Genomic DNA, 11,609 nt, shown 5'->3' with positions numbered 1-11,609 from the left:
ATTTTTGGGTGGTACAAATTGAGAGAAATACAGTTTTTGTCCCCTCCAGAAAATTATATTTCACCATTTGCCCCCTCAACCATTCCTCGCTAGCTCCGCCACTGCTTGCAACACCGACAACACTGACAATACCTCTATGGTTGAGCGAGAGCTGCATTACAACATCCCGCTGCCGGCGAGATTCGTGGCTGAGCAAAAGCTGAACGACAACATCCACCGCGCGCCGAAGAGGTCCAGGAATGCAGAAGCACGGGCAGGACGTGCGCATGGCAAAATCCCGCCGCCGACGAGGTCCACGATTGCGGCACCACACCCCAGGGCGCTGCATGGCAGCATCCGCCGCCGGCATGGTCCACGGTAGCAGCACCACGGCCAGGGCGCTGCATAGCAGCATCTGTTGCCGACGAGCTCAGCGGTAGCAGCACGGCAGCACCACAGCCGCGACCACGGCCAGGGCGTTCCATAGAAGCATTAGCAGGTGGATAGCAGCACCACGGCCAGGGTGCTGCATAGAAGCATTCGTCGCCAGCGAGCTCTGCAGTAACAGCACCACGGCCAGGACGCTACATAGCAGCATCCGCCGTTGGCGAGCTCCGTGATTGCAGCACCATGGCCAGGGCGCTGCACAACAGCATCCGCCGGCGGCGAGCTCTGTGGTTGCAGCACCATGGTGAGGGCGTTGCACAGATGCGCTCTGCAACATCATGCATGCACCAGGCGCTCCCTTCCGTGACACCGACGATGCTCTGTATTGATGTAACTACGGCGACTACGGCATTATCATTACAAATATGAATGCAACACTATGATTAAGTTGACTTCTTCCGCAACAACGCCTTCAAGAAGGGATAAACATCCTCGCACTAGCATCGCCCCGTTCAGTCGAAGATTTCCAGGACAAGGATTTTCATCTTAGATGTCAACACTCGTTCAATAGACGCCGCCTTGAACAAGGTAACGAGGCTACTTCGTTGCCGCTGAGCCCAGCCAATAATCGATGTTTGAGTCACTAACTTGATAATGGAACTTCCAAAAGGCATGCCAGGCCAATAATCGATGTTTAAGTCACTAACTTGATAATGGAACTTCCCAAAGGCATGCCATCCAGTACTCCATGCCAAACCGAAATGGTGCTAGGAAGGGAGTGGGACGCAATCATCCCACCATAGACCGTCAACATAGTCATTAGGAGGCCATACATGCTGTGGCACTGATCTGGTCGCTCCACTCCACGCCGTCGTGAACCAACCTGCAACATCCACAATTTCCATGTGGTGGGATGAATGGAGGCAGATGCCGCACAGCTTCATGTCAAAGGGAAACCGCCGGCTCACCCCAGCCCCATCAGCATCGTCTTGCGCCAGGAGCAGAATACTTGGTGACGCCCATCAAAGGCAGACGCGCCACCACCGAACACCAAATGTGCCACGCGCAGGCCACCGTCGCTCCCGCCGCATCATCCCCCGTGGAATGTTTTGATGCTAATAGTTGTTGTGTTGCTGGAACATCATCCGGCGGCACTGCTAGGCTTGCCACTCGTAGCCGACGCACATGGCAAACAACACCGTCATTGCATCACACCCTGCATTCGAGAAGACACGCTGTCAACTCATACAACCACATTAGGCCACCGGGAGAGCCACTAGCCGCCGCCGTCATGCCACTGTGTAATGGCTAGCTTGGAGAAACAATCTAGGAGATGCTACAAATTGAAGCATAACGAGGACCATGGAGTAGAAGATATTGCCAAGGGAAGAGTTGCAGTTCCCTTGGCAATACTCGGCTCTGGGTGTACTACTCAATACCCAAGCTCGCTGTGGACACGTTTTATGTTCTCAGAGTTTCTTTCCCCGCGTGTGTAAGTTGCATCTCCTCACTCTCCCATGTGTCTTCTGTATGCGGAGACAATAATCCTAAACACACGGACCCCATGCTCCTTCCATCTATCTAAAACTAACCCTGTAAAACCCCTGTAAAGGTCCGTTAATGTAGCATTACCGATGCGGAGAAGATAGAAGTGTAATACGGCCCTAGCAAAGCCCCCCCCCCCTCCTCCCTCGCGTCGCCCCGCAGGGGCGACCCAGATCCCGTTCGCCACCACCCCCCTTCCTCCGCTTCTCCCCTTGCCGTCGCCGGAGGCAGCCGTCGGCAACCACGGGCGGACGCCGATGAGGGTGGCAGCGAGGTCTTCGGTCACGTTTCCTCCCTGGCAACGGACGTAGGGTTCCAGGCGGCGGCCTTGGTGGCGTGGGCGGAGCCGTCCCGGCGGCGGGCGCCGGAGTTGGGGCCTCCTCCCCTCGGCTGCGTGGGTGGCGAGGCGGCGGTGGTCTGGGGCGTCGTGCGTTGGGGCCCCCACGTCCCTCTTCGCCAGATCTGAAGACGGTGTCTCGTCGCTTGCTGCAGCCTCCTCTACGTCAGGTTCGACCGATCTGGTTGTTGGCTGCATGGATGTGGAGTGGGGTGCTCTGGATCGGTGTAACCCCTTGGCCTCCGGCGGCAGTGGCGGCCACCTCGTCGGCGGCGCTTCGAGTGCTGCTCTCCTTCCTGAAGGCGGCGTTGAGGTTCGCCTCTCCCTCCTCCCGCTTCCCCTGCACCCGGGTGAAAGCCCACAACTTTGGTTTGGGCGGCGGTGGCGCCATGGCGGCGTCCTTACCTTCTTGAAGGCGCCGTTTTTGGTCTGTGGGGAGGCGGGCAGGCTGTTGCGAGCTTCGGGAGCTCCCGGTGGTGGCGACTTCACCTTCCGGTGGTGACTCTTCGCCATGGATGACCGGTTCCCTCCTATGGCCATCGTGCTCTCCCCCATATGGTCATGTCTGCCCGGCGGATCAACACCCACGGCCTGGGCGAGAGGGGATAGTGGTCCCCTCTTCGGCCACATGGACGCGATGGTGGCTGAGTTGGTGGCCGTGGCGAGCTGTGGTTCCTCCTGGTGGCTGTGTTGCTCAAATCAGTGCCGTGTCTTCTTGGGACGCCTATGGTCCTTGCCTTGCATCAACGACATGCTTCAATTGTGGGCTGCTGCTTGTGTTCGATGTGCTTGCTGGGGTGGTCGCGCCCTTTGCCTTCCGACAGCCTGAAATCTTTGGCAAGCTTGCTCTTGGGGAGCAGTTTCTCCTTGTCGACGGCGCAGCATCACTCAAGCCTGTGTGTGAAGAGTTGGCCCCCGTCTATTGGTGGTGGCTTTCAATCTTATTGGCTTCGGGTGCAGAGCGATCTCTTCTGGTGGTGTGATTCCCCTCAAGAACTTAGATCTTCAAGCTGTAGCCTTTTCCTTTATCGTTGCGCTTGTGCTTTCCTTTAGCTCCTTGTATCGGCCGCTGCATCCCTGCTTTATTTTCTATCCTTGTTGCTTGGTCTGTTTCCGTTGTAATCCTGTCCGGTTGATGGCTTTGTTAGTTTAAAGCCGGGCTATGCTCGAGCCCTTCTCGAGCTCGGGTTGTGTCTTTTCTCTAAAAAGAAGTGTACTACGGAAATTGCTCGTTTACTCTACAGCCAGTTGGAAAAGCTAAGCACAAGAGAGGATCTGGTTGTGCTGAAAGCATCATGTACAATGAGATAATTAAGGCACGAGAGACGATGATCTGGTTCTACACAATCCAAATGGCTCATCCCTCTTTATGTAGCTGTACTGTACGTGGGAGCTCCTCCCGCTCAGCTACGTAATGCATGATGGTTACGTTGTACTAGTAGTTTGTGGCTGAAGTGGCGCAAGGAGAAGAGGGGAGGAACTGGTTGTCGTCCAAGGTTCACCGCCCCGTGGAAAAAGAATAGTAAACTGCCGGCTACCACATCTTTTTTGGTCGCTTTATGGTGTTCTCTCTCAAATGTGGAAACAGCGCATAAGTGAAACATATGAGATATTTAAAAGCCTCCATGGAGGGTATAAAAATGAAGGTTTGAGAAAAACAAAACAGGCTGGTGCTAGTTTGTAGTGTAATGACCTGTCTGAATCCTTATGTGGCGAAGTTTCTGACTGGAAATCGGATGCAACCTCCGGATCGAACGACAACAAGTATCAGAGATGTCCTTGGGCGGAAAGTGGCCTCCTAAGTGTGACGCGCACATCATAACTGTACAGACATTAATGCCGCACAAGGGATGGATGTATTCGTGCGTAAATCTTACACTCAATCGAGTGCATACGTTAGGAAATTTCCATTCATGTTCCCACAAATCCTCACACATTAAACTAAATAGAAACAGCTACCTGATATCACCTCTTTCAGTTTCCGTGAATGAACCAGTCCTGATTGGAACAAATAATTATACAGAACTAGCATACAACCTTTGTGGAAACAAAATCAAGGAAGATGGCCCTTGGGCTAATCTGCATAAGTCTTGGTCCCATTTGTTTAAATATAATGGCCGGGTACTGAAACTTCCTTGGTCGCATTAGGGAGTTCTCTCTCAAATGTGAAAACAGCAGAGAAGGAAAACATATGGGATATATAAAAACCTCCACGGAGGATAAAATAAACGAAGGGTTTGAGGAAAATAAACGGGTTGGTGCTAGTTTGTAGTGTAATGACCTGTCTGACGAACCCCTATGTGGCGAAGTTTCTGCCTGGAAATCGGATGGGAGCCTCTGGAACGGACGTCAAGAAGCATCAGAATGGCACTGGGCGGATGGTGGCCTCCTGAGTACGATGAATACATCAGAATTTTACATATATTAATGTTAGCCATGGGATTGAAGCAGTCATTCATAAAACTTACACTGAACAAGTGCATACATTAGGACAGAAAAAATCCTATTAATTCATTGTTCCAGACTCACTCGCACTACTCACTGTGATTTTTTAAGACCGGCAACAAGAGAGACAATGAAACAAACGGGCTACGAATGAAGAATGACAGCGTGTGAACAAAAAAAAAAAGAGTTTGATGAACTAATAGATTCATTCAAAATGGCATCTCTAAATCACTGGCGTCCAAGACGCAGCCGTATTAGAGCATGAAGAAGATCTCAAGGCTCTTGTGGAGTTCGGCGTGATCAGGGTGGGCGGAAAGTGGCCGGAGAGAAGAGGGCAGAGACTCAGAGGTGAATGACGTCGGAGTGGGAGTGGGAGCAGGCTGAGGTGATGAGCTTGATTCTGACGGGGGAGAGGTTTATGGGATCCGCCTGAGAGCTCTGCCGCCGCGGTACATGGAGCGCAGGTGATAGAAGCGACGGTAGCTGGAGCGCAGGTGCGCGGCGGCGCTGACTCCCGGAGGTGTGGCGGCCACTGGAGTGGTAGCCATGGGCCTTTTGCCTAAGAAAAAAAATTCTCAAAGTACGTGCGCTTATTTCTGCTTCTCGACAGCACGTCCTAACTGGGCCTCCAGAATTTGGCCTGTAGATTGTTCTTCATAAATTCCCGTTAAAAAAAACACATTTTGAAAACACTGTTCGGTGATGGCCCCTGACCCAAAAATGTCCCTGCATCATTTTTATACCTCCTGATTCTGAATTAATTTTGGTCAGCGTGTTTGGTGGAATGTGGACAACTAGAAAGGTTAGGTCCGATTGGAAAAGAATCACTGAACCATCTGATATAAAATCTCTACTCCTAGTTGGGGAATTGGTAGGCGGTATCATCGCTTCGTACCCGCCTAACTTACCTAACTTACCCAAATCAGCATATCCTTTCATCTTTGCTTTACGAAATAAAATAATGAATTTTAAGGAAACAAATAATGATTTTCAAGGAAACTAACAAGTAAACCATGACGCATCGTACACCATAGAACAAATCTTGTTAGTTTTTAAAAAAAGAAACAAATCCTATTATTATGTTTCCAAAAAAAAATGAGTTGCACCCCGCGCTTCCCTCCTCCTGCACGCTGCTCCTCTCCCTCCCTAAGTCGCCATTGATCTCGCGCTACTGGAGCCTGTCCTCTCCTGCCCTGAGCCGCTATGGATCTTGTGCTGCTACAGCCGCTCCTCTCACTTCTCTGGGCACTGCTATAGGTGGCCATCGTCATGGCCACAGTAGGCTCGCTATATGCCGCTGGAGGAAGTCCCACATCGCCAAGCTCGACGGGCTCGCCAGCCGACTGTTCGAGGTCCTCGCCAGTCAATGGAAAGAGGGGATGTGAAAATATGGCGTGGGAGTTTGGAGACGGAAGGGATAAGGAATTGGGGAGTTGGCCAAAAAGGGGAACGTGTGACACGTTTTGAAGGCGGAGAAGGAACGTGTCGCACCCTCCGGTTCTGCAGGAGCGTTTTCTTTTTCCTGTTTCCTCATTTGAGAATGAAACATAAGTCTTCTTAAGAAGTCATTTGGTTTAGAGGAAAATACAAAGATAGAATAAAGCAAGATTCCATGATGTGAGGTTAATAACTATTCATTTGGCCAATACAGGAAACGACAATGTTGTCGGGCGTCGTAGGTATGCTGAGTAGAACATTCGGCATAGAGCTGCGTAAGTAGAAGTCGTCCCTGTTTTCGTCTCGTCCCGGCGGCTAGAACCCTAGCCGCCGCCAGGGGGAGGTCGATCTTCCAACGCCGCTCTCCGGCGGCTCCCCTCCGCCGGCGACATCGGTCGTCGGTGGTGAGGAGGGTCGCCGGATCCACGCGTGTGGATCGTTTTTACTCTCTCGTAGTCTAGGTTTTTAGGTTGTTCATCGTCTTTACTTCGGCGGCGACGATGACAACGCCGAATAAAGATTCTTCGGATCCTTTCCTAATGAGGCCATCGGTCCTACGGTTGGGGATGAATTTGGAAACCAGTCTGTTCAAGCAAGGATGGCGTGGCGGCGTCGGCATCCTCGTGGTGGACCTGTGTCCTCGGGCTTCGCCGTTGCGACGGCGTTTGCTCCAGCGTCGGCGCGGAGCTTGGTAGGTAATTCAGGAGCGGATGCAGATTGTGGTCTGCATCGACGACATCTGGAAGACGGAGCATGTGCTGGGCTCGTGGTTGGTGGATGACAGATATGGTTTCCTCCTTCGGCGTTTTAGTCGTGGTGGGCTGCCAGATCTGGAGTTCGATGGTGTGTCCGGGGTGTTGCCTCGGTCTGATTCGTTCAACAGTAAGGGTTTCACTTTTGGTGAGCCACCTTGGAGGTCTGTAAAGCTGCATATTAGCGATGGAGCCGCGTCGAGCTCGGGTGAGGAGGTGATTCGTCATTCTTTTCTTCGGTGGCTGCTGCAGTGGTGCCGGAGGAAGGTGACGGACGTTGGTGTCAAGCTCAGAGATGTTCTGCTATCTTTTCAGTTTTGTCATGTCGGTCTTTACGTGACTTGTACTTTGTTCTTTATGATATGAATGAGACACGTATTACCATGCAAAAAAAAGAGCTGCGTAAGCCGGGTGTAAGAACAAAAAAAATGCTCAACAAATATGCCGCTCGGTATATAGGTTGTATGCCAAGCATTTTACCGTACACGGTGCTCGGCATACCAGCGATCGGCATTCACAGGACCTATGCAGTGCATTCCACATGGCATACGCAGCCGCAACGTGTCCCTCACAGACGACGTTTGAGGGAAGGCATGCATGATAGCATGGGGGTGTATGCAGAACGCCAGTGGGATACACTCAGCATATACCAAATTGTAGTTTAAACCAACTGTATAAGCTCGGCATACACATATTATTTTTTTGTTTTAAACAATAAAATACTAAAACAAGAGATTTTCTTCTTTATTAATTATATTTTTAGGCCATAACTTATTTTGCATTTCCATCATTTATTTTGCACTCGGCATTTGATTTGATGCTATGTGTGTCAATTGTGTGCACTATGTGAATTGTATTTGAACTATGTGAGTTGTATGGACTATGTGAAACTTGATGATATTTCAACTATGTGAGTTGTCCATAATGCACTATGTAAATTGTGGTTCCGAATTTAGATATATTGAAAGATCTGTCAAATATATGCATGTGGGATATTTTAAAATTTGCAGGAAAAGCAAATAACATCATTTTCCTTTGCTATATGCAGAGCTCGTATGGGCCCTCTCATCTATGGGGTCCTTATCTGATAGTCTTGGCTAGATGGTAACTAGGACACATGGGACATGGCGATTACTTAGGTTCATGCCCTCTCGAGAAGGTAAAACCCTACGTCTTAATTTGTTGTATTGATTGTGTATGGGGTGCGAAGTCATACTTTGTTGTATTGATTATGTATAGGGTACAAAGTACAGGTGATATACCTCGAGATCGAATGTGAATGAGTCTGCCTCTACGGCCTTGGCCTTGTTTTATATAGAAACTGGAGTTACCTAAGTTTTACACATGGTTGATTGTATCTAACTGGCAATCATGCCGAGAACTATCTCTATATCTTAGGTTACACGCCAAGTCTATACCCTGAAACTTTTTCTTGAAATGAAATAAAGATCTAACTTTATTCCAGTCTTATCGACAGTCGTTTGGCACCTCGATGTCAGACTCATCACATCCTGGGGGTGAAGAAGGTCCCTATGAGCGACTAGGCCGATCTTTTTTTATATGTTTTGGCCACGTCTGTTTCCGCTTCGAAGAGGAAGGTTTGGATCTTTCAATCTTATGTCGTGAGGGATTTGACCTATGTTAGGTCTTCGTGTCATGGATGGACAACCGACACGCCGAGTACCCCTCTTGTCTAGCATGCATGCATATGAGTAGGAGATGGCGGCTAAATAGTCAGCTTGGTAATGCACGCACATACTCAAAACTGAAAAAAGAAGAAAGGAAAAAAAAAGTTAGCTGCGTGCACGTACCGAAACGTACAACGGCAGAATTAGCTAGCGGCCTGACGTGCCCCCGTCCCGCTTCCGCTTGGTTCCACGGAGGAGGCAGAGAAGGAGGGGAGCGTCAGGAGGAACACCAAGCGGAGGCATCATCCAGGGGCGACGGCAGCCAGCCTGCTCACCGACGACCTCATCCTGGAGATCCTCTGCCGTCTTCCCGCCAGATCCGTCCACCGCTTCAAGTGCGTCTCCGCCGCCTGGCGCGATCTCATCGCCGATCCCGCCAATCGCAAGAAGCTGCCCCAGGCCCTCGCCGGCTTCCTCTACACCACCAGCAGCAACAGCCGGCACCGCCACCACTTCGCCAGCGTCTCCGGTGCCGCAGCCCCGTTCGACCCTTCCCTCCGTTACCTGCAGCCAAACCAGTACAGAGGCATCATCACCCAGGTAGATGCCTGCAATGGCCTCCATCTCTACCGCCGCTACAACACCAATGATGATTTTCGCTTTGTCGTTTGCAATCCCACCACCAGGAGGTGGCTGGAGCTGCCCCCTCAACCTCAACCTCAACAGCTGGAGCTGGCAAACAGACATAGCCGTGCCACAGGTCTGGCTTTCGACCCAGCGGTCTCGTCCCATTTCCACGTTCTTCGTTTTGAGGAGACCTATGGGGGAGCTTACATCACAGGACTCAACATCTACTCCTCCCAGACAGGAGCCTGGAGACATAGGAATTTTCGTCGGATGCCTGAGAAAGTTATGCTGTTTTTCGGTGGTAGATGCGTCTTTGTTAGCGGCCTGCTCTACGTGATTGGCAACCTTAATTACATCAGCAAACATCACGTGTTGATGGGGGTAGACATGGAGGGGAAAGTGCCGAAGACCATCAGTGTGCCGTACAGCCTACGATTTGGTACAGTTGGATCGTCGCAGGGGTACTTACACTATGCTATACCTTGCTGTTGAGTAAATAGGAAATTTCTCGATTAAATTAATTCACGAGTAAATCACTAGCATGGCATTGACTAAGTTGATGACGTACTGACTTTGATCTAAACATGCACGTACTAAGTAAACAGTAGACAAATCTACACATACTGCTAGTACTGCTAATATGAAATTAATCAGGAGTAGGATAAACGAGTTATACCCTCCAGTAGGCCATGCAGAGGCCGCGGCTTTGGTGGCAGCAGCGGCGTCCTCGGCGGCCTTCTTGTCGGCTTCAGCTTTCTCGGCGGCGGCACGGTCGGGGTCGGTGGACATGGTGATGATGAAGGCGACGCGGACGTAGAGGAAGTAGACGATCGGAAGCGAGCAGTTGCGTAATCACTGCCCAAAAAGCTATTCGCCCCTTACAGGAACCAGAAGGGCGTGGTTTCGGAGACCTGCTCTCCCGTCAACCGTGTACGCGGCGGACGGGATGGAGTCACCGGCGGCAGCAGCAGCAAAGGAACGACGGTGGGCGTGCACATGAGCAGATGTGATCTGTTCGTGGCGGCTAGGGTTAGGGGACACAACACACTTATATAGACGCAACCGCGTGGAGAGACGTAGGCTTGACCCACGTCCGAGTCCGTGACAGCCCACGATCCGACGTCTCGGATCGTGGCCCTGCTGTCAGAACCTCTCCGTTAGTGACTGGCAAAAATAAGCGCATAGGTGTGAGCTCGGCTCGGCTCATTCCCGCGGCGCGGCGGGCGGCGGCGGAGGAGGAGCGCGCGAGGGCCTCTTCTCTTCTCAAGCTCCAATATCATGTAGAAGAGCCACCCTTATAAACCACTCCAACTTTCCTTCCACTAGCATGGTGGGACTAAACTTCCCACCACCTTATCATGCCACCTACATGGGCCCTTAAAGATCAAATCTGAAATTGTTATATGGGCTCTAGGCCCATCTCACATTTCAACACTTGCTTCGATGATAACGAGCAAATCTCTGGGATAGAACTCTAGTGCCTCCAGGATTGTGATAGTAAAGAACTGGTCCTGAAGCATACTGCCAACATCGAAAAGCTTATGAGCATAACCGGGAAGAAGTACAGGGTGGTCGAGATTCATCCAGATTGCGACACCATTTTCCTGCTTTCACGTGGACATGGTGATACCTTGGTAGCCTATGATATGCGAGATCAGACAGTTGACTCTATCCTTAATCTTGAGAAAGGCAATGAAAAACAAATTCTACGCTATGTTCCTATGTTCTCAGAGCTATTAGCAGATGCAGATGAGCAGTAGTTATCTCTCTTAAAACCACCGCTTGAGTTATACTGTAATCCTCCAAGAATTGGTTGCATCCTGCAAGAATTGACTCTTCTGTCAGTTGAAATATTTGTTTGTGTACTTTGGAATTTGCATGAATCATGCCCGTTTAATGGATCTGTTAATCATGGAGAAATTGCATCAATGTCAATAAAATAAAACAGTCGTGGTGTCTGCTGTGTTGATTGATTTGGCTGATTGTTAGTCTGCTACCTTGTTTGAGTCAGCTCAATCAGTGTTGTTTCTGTATGTTTATGATGTGATGATTCCAGATCCTTCAATGTTCCTTTTAAGAACCTGGAATGTGAACTAAAAACAGTCGAGATGAATCATTCAATAATATTTATTTCCAAGAAAATCTTCGAACTGTTTGACAACTAATGATGTATTTACTTTAAACTTGGCATGGAGCCATGGATCAAGTCGGCTGCATGTAACAGTTTTGAATTCATAAAGAGCTGGCCATTCATTTGTTCTCAGTCTGAACATTCATCACAAACATAACGCACGGAGGACTGAATCCCAACTACTCCCTCTGTTCCAAAATAAGTGTCTCAACTTTGTACTAGCTCCAGTACAAATTTGTACTAAGCTCAAGACACTTATTTTGGGATGGATGGAGTACTATTTTCATACATAAATCTTGGCCAAGCGGTTTTTTGTTTTTGTACCTGTATAGTTTTTTCAA

The sequence above is a fragment of the Triticum dicoccoides genome, chromosome 4A (genome assembly GCF_002162155.2).
Source record: "Triticum dicoccoides isolate Atlit2015 ecotype Zavitan chromosome 4A, WEW_v2.0, whole genome shotgun sequence".
Classification (NCBI taxonomy): domain Eukaryota; kingdom Viridiplantae; phylum Streptophyta; class Magnoliopsida; order Poales; family Poaceae; genus Triticum; species Triticum dicoccoides.
This window is presented reverse-complemented; position numbering follows the sequence as displayed.